We start from the raw sequence: 5203 nt of genomic DNA, 5'->3' as shown, positions 1-5203 counted from the left end.
GGTAGTGATTGACGAAAGGTGAGGAGAAGGACTTCATCATCGGGTGCAAACTCCCGTTTGTGTATCATCTCGTCATTAGCACTTGTTGTCCTCTCCTTGTAGAGGCTTAACTTCTCAAATGTGTGATACTCATCTAACTCATTGAGTTGGAGTACACGGTCTTGCCCCATTGGATGTATCTCATTCTCACCAAAGAATGCATACTTCAAGTGTGTGGGGAGAAGCTTCAACTCCAAGCTTGGAGATTTCTCCTCTCCCTTTTCTTTCTTCAATTTTTCCTTCAAGTTGATGCAAGGTTCGATCACTTGCATCATTTTGCATTCCTCCATTTTTATTCTTTCTTCCTCATCTTTGTGCTTGGGAGCTTTGTGGATTGAGAAGGTAACACTCTCATCATTCACTCTCAATGTGAGCTTGCCCTTTGCAACATCAATTAGGGCCCTCCCCGTCGCCAAGAATGGACGTCCAAGGATCAAAGGTACATCATTGTCCTCAACCATATCCAACACCACAAAATCCACCGGAAAAATGAATTTGTCAACCCTCACCAAGACATCCTCCACTATCCCTTTAGGATATGAAACGGAACGATCCGCCATTTGCAAAGTAATCGTGGTTGGCTTAATGGTTCCTATTTCAAGCTTGTTGAAGATGGAGAGAGGCATCAAATTTATGCTTGCTCCCAAATCACACAAGGCCTTTCCAAAACGACCATTTCCAACATCACATGGGATAGTAAAGCTCCCGGGATCCTTGATCTTGATAGGTAGCTTCTTTTGAAGAACGGCACAACATTCTTCGGTGAGGTTGACCGTCTCAAATTCTTCCAATTTCTTCTTCTTGGATAGAACTTCCTTGAGAAATTTTGCATACTTGGGCATTTGTTGCAAAGCTTCAACAAGGGGGATGTTGATATTCACCTTCCGAAAGATTTCAAGGAATTTGGAGAACTCACTCTCCACATTCTTCTTGGGAAGCCTTTGAGGAAAGGGAATTGGTGGGCAATAAGGAGGTGGAGCTTTGTACACTTCCTTCTTCTTTTCTTCATCATTTTTCATTTTTGAAGAAATGCCTCCATCATTGCTCTTCTCTATTTCAACCATGTCCTCCTCTCCCAAGCACATCTTGGACTCTTCAAAGGTTGTCTCACCTAGTATGTTAATAGCTTTGCAATGCTCTTTAGGGTTTACAATTGTGTTGCTTGGAAATTGCCCTTGTTGGCGTTGATTGCTTAAAGATTCGGCAATTTGTCCCACTTTCATCTCAAGCATTTTCAATTGGGTCGCTTGAGCCTCCAACCTTTCATCGGTTCTCGTCATGTGGGCTTGAGTGGCCGTCATGAATTTCATTAAAATTTCTTCAAGGTTGAGTTTCTTCTCTTCCTTGATCATACCATCGCTTATCGCAAATCCGGGTGGTGGTTGCAAGAAGTTGTTGGGATTACCATAGGCAAGATTTGGGTGGCGATTTGTTTGAAATCCTTGATTGTATTGCCCTTGCCCTTGATACCCTCCTTGGTGTTGAGGATGAAAGTTTCCAAAGCCTCGATTATTGTTAATGTAGTTCACATCCTCAATATTGGTTCGTTCCTCCACTATAGGCTCCGGCTTTGATGTGGACATAGCATCAATTTTTCTATTCATAGCGGTTAATTGAGCCGTCAAAAGAGCTATCGGATCTGAGCTTGTTGTAGCCGCCACCTTCTTCAAAATAGTCCTCTCCCCCGGAAATTGGTAGCTATTTGCGGCTAAATTTTCAATGATGTGGGCGGCCTCCTCGTGGCTCTTCTCCAACAATGCTCCATTGGCCGATGCATTCATGTCTCTTTGCATCCCACCACTACACCCGGTATAGAATGAGCAAATAATGGTGTTTTGATCCAAACCATGGTTGGGACACTTCCTTATCATCTCTTTGAATCTCTCCCAAGCTTCACAGAAGGTCTCTCCATCGAATTGATGAAATTGGACAATGTCCTTCTTCATCTTCATTGTCTTACTTGGAGGGAAGAACTTGATAATTAAGGAACTTTTGAGCCATTTTCTCCCATGTAGTGATGGAACCAATCTCCAAAGATTGATACCACGTCTTGGCTATGCCCCTTAGTGAGAAGGGAAAGAGTCGGAGTCGAATGGCATCCTCCGGGACTCCATTTATCTTGATAGTATCGCATATCTCCAAGAAATTGCCGAGATGTCCATTCGGGTCATCTTGAGAAAGACTGGCAAATTGATTTTGTTGCACCATGTTGATGAGACTCGCCTTGAGTTCAAAATTGTTGGCATTGATTCTTGGGGCATGCACTCCCCCTTGTTGGACCACGGGTTGGAACATATTGCTAATAGGTGGTGGTGGTGGTGCATTCCTTCGAGCTTCTTGCTCATTGATACGCCCTTGCATAGCCTCCAATTGTCTTTGGAGTTGGAGGATCAATTCTTGATTTTCCATCATGTTTCCCTCCATTTCTTTCTCTCTTCTTGCTCTTGCTTTGTTGTGTCGGCAAAATGCTTCAACCTCAAGGTTAATGGGTATAAGGGGTGCACCCTTAGACCTTGTGTTCATACACTACCTACCAACCAAAAAGAAACAAAGAGTCAAGACACAATCTTAAAATTGAAAATAAAAATAAAGCAAGTAAAATGTCCAAAGTAGTTAAGCACAATGATTCAAAATATCACAAGTAATCAAACTAAACTAACCCCCGGCAACGGCGCCAAAAACTTGTTCGCTATTATTTTCACCACGCCGCAAGTGTACGGTGTAGTTGCAATATAAGGGAAGCAAGGTCGTATTCCACAAGGATTAGTAGTCAAATTCTAGTGATTACCTTAAGTCATTATGCTAGAGCTATTTAAACTAAACAAGGAGGTGAATGATTTGATTAACTAACAAATTCAAAGACAAAATAAGAACAATCAAACAAAGTGGATTAATTAAGTGATGAAGGTGGTTTAGGGATTAGGCATCGATGGATTAGCAATGGACTTCAAATTAGCTCAATATTAGTCTTGATATTCCTATTTATCTAGAGTGATCTCCCCACTAGTTCTAGCCCCCTCCCGGACGACTAAAACGGTAGATTACGGGTCATAGTTGCCGTCCCCGGTCAACTTCTAACCTATAACTCCCAAGAGCACAAATGATCGGTATACTCTCACCCAACTCTCAACCTCCCGGTTTATTGAGTCAATATGTTTCAAGCTCCTAATCTATTGTGATTATCCTCTCCCGATTCAAATCACAAATTAGAAATGCAGAGAAAGTGGCCAACAATCCATACAAGAATTAAAGCTAGGGCTTGAAAAGATAATAACAAGGAAATAATCAAGACATATATTAAGCATAATAATCAATCTCTTACATAATCTACTAGCCTAACCCCCAAACCAATGGGGGATTTTAGCCTACCATGTTCACAAACAACATACTTAAATCAAAGAAATACATATATGAAAGAGAGAGTAATGAGTGACAAATCCTATTAATGGCCTTTCTTGAATCTTCTCTCTTCTTCAATGCTTCTTCAAAAGGTAGGTGTGAGCATTAATGGAGGTTAGGGTTTGTGTGGAGGATTGGGGAAGATGGAGTTGGTGTGTGTGATGTCTCCTGTGAGAAAAGAGGGGAAAAATGGAGTTTTGGGCTAAAAATCACGTCTGGGCCCACCAAAAGGCGGATCACCGCCTCTTCCCCGCGGTCACGGCATGAACCGCGGTTGAAAACGCGGCTGGAAGCAGGGGAGGCCGCGGTCATGGGCCGCGGCCGCGGCTCGGACCACGGGTGACTGTCAAAAACGTTCTGGACTGCTCTGGAGCAGAGGCCCGCGGTCGGGCCCGTGGCCGCGGCCCGGACCGCGGGTTCCTGGGCTTTATGCGCAGTCCGCTTGTTCGGCTCCGTTCTCCCTCGTCCGGACTCAGATTTGGTCGCCGTTTGCGCTCACGAATTCCTATCGAGACGTACTTCAATTTCATGTCTTCAAAATCCTCCAATTAATCCTTGATTTTTCCTGAAATTACTCCAAAACTACACCAACACATCAAATCTTCATAAAACTAAATATTCGGGCACAAACAAGCATTCACAAGCAAAACATGAAGGGAAATGACAACAAATCATGTGGAATTGAGGTACGAAAACCATGTTTGTCATTACCCTTTTTGCAGAGACGCAACGAGGTGGGCTTTTCTACACTAAAATCAAGATGTTTACGCGTTTGATATATGATGTATGATATATGATGTATGATGTATGATGTATATATGATGTATGATGTATGACGTATAATTTATGATTAAATGGATGTTAAATGCATTGATGTTTTATTTTCCTTTCAAAGCATGAACTGAAAATATATTTGAGGTTATTGCATTGCCAAAATATTTGATGTTTTAGTATGTTATCTATCTGTATAAGAAATGATATCGGTTCTACACGAGGTAGAATTAGTGTACACGGTGGTCGTGAGTCATCTTTCAGGTTGGCCGATCACAGTGCTGCAGAGGGAGGCCTCCCTCTCAGTACATAAGTTAACAGATACGATACTTACTTGATGAGAAAAGTCTGCGCAGACAACTTTGAGAAATGAAAATGAGTTTAGCGAACATAAGGCCTTTTAAATAAATCCCTTATGTTTTGCATATGAAATGGCAATGACAATATGTATGATGTTATATGCATGAAGTGTTTGGCATGTGTTCACCGAGTACTTTTGTACTCAGCCCTGCATATCTTTTTCAAAAATGTGCAGGTTGAGCCGGTGTGATGATGGTGCTGCATTGAGCGGAGTCACAGAGTTGTTAATAAATATGTAACCTGACTAGAATATGTCTTCATACATATGTCTAGCTACATTTCCGCTGCAGAATACTTTTAGTATTGATATGTCATACTTTAAGTTTTAGAGGATGTTTCCGTCGATGTATTAACTTGATTAATGTCTTATTAAGTTTTATGTCTTCCTTCTTTAATGCTTTAATTGAGTTTTACGTTGTCTTTCATTAGACTGTTTTATTAAGCATTAATGAGTAAAAATGACGAGTTTTATTAAGATGAGTAAGTTTTACGGTTATAAATGACGCCCCTTTCTTCCCCATCTTCTTTAACCCCATCCCTAGTCGTGGATCACTTGGCCTAGCTATCCCTAGCTAGGGCGGGCTGCGACAGAGTGGTATCAGAGCATGCCAAAGCTCTGAATTAGAAGTCTTGA

At 41.7% G+C, this 5203-nt stretch overlaps 1 non-coding gene across 1 annotated transcript; it reads left to right on the top strand.

The window, feature by feature from the left end:
• Window positions 1-1881: 1881 nt before the first annotated feature.
• LOC130987295 (small nucleolar RNA R71) lies at window positions 1882-1988 on the top strand. Its single transcript, XR_009089684.1, has one exon. It is a non-coding gene; the product is annotated as a small nucleolar RNA R71 (small nucleolar RNA).
• Window positions 1989-5203: the final 3215 nt, after the last annotated feature.

This window comes from Salvia miltiorrhiza, chromosome 5 (genome assembly GCF_028751815.1).
Source record: "Salvia miltiorrhiza cultivar Shanhuang (shh) chromosome 5, IMPLAD_Smil_shh, whole genome shotgun sequence".
Lineage (NCBI taxonomy): Eukaryota > Viridiplantae > Streptophyta > Magnoliopsida > Lamiales > Lamiaceae > Salvia > Salvia miltiorrhiza.
The sequence above is the reverse complement of the archived record's forward strand: the minus strand, read 5'-3'. Positions and strand labels throughout refer to the sequence as shown.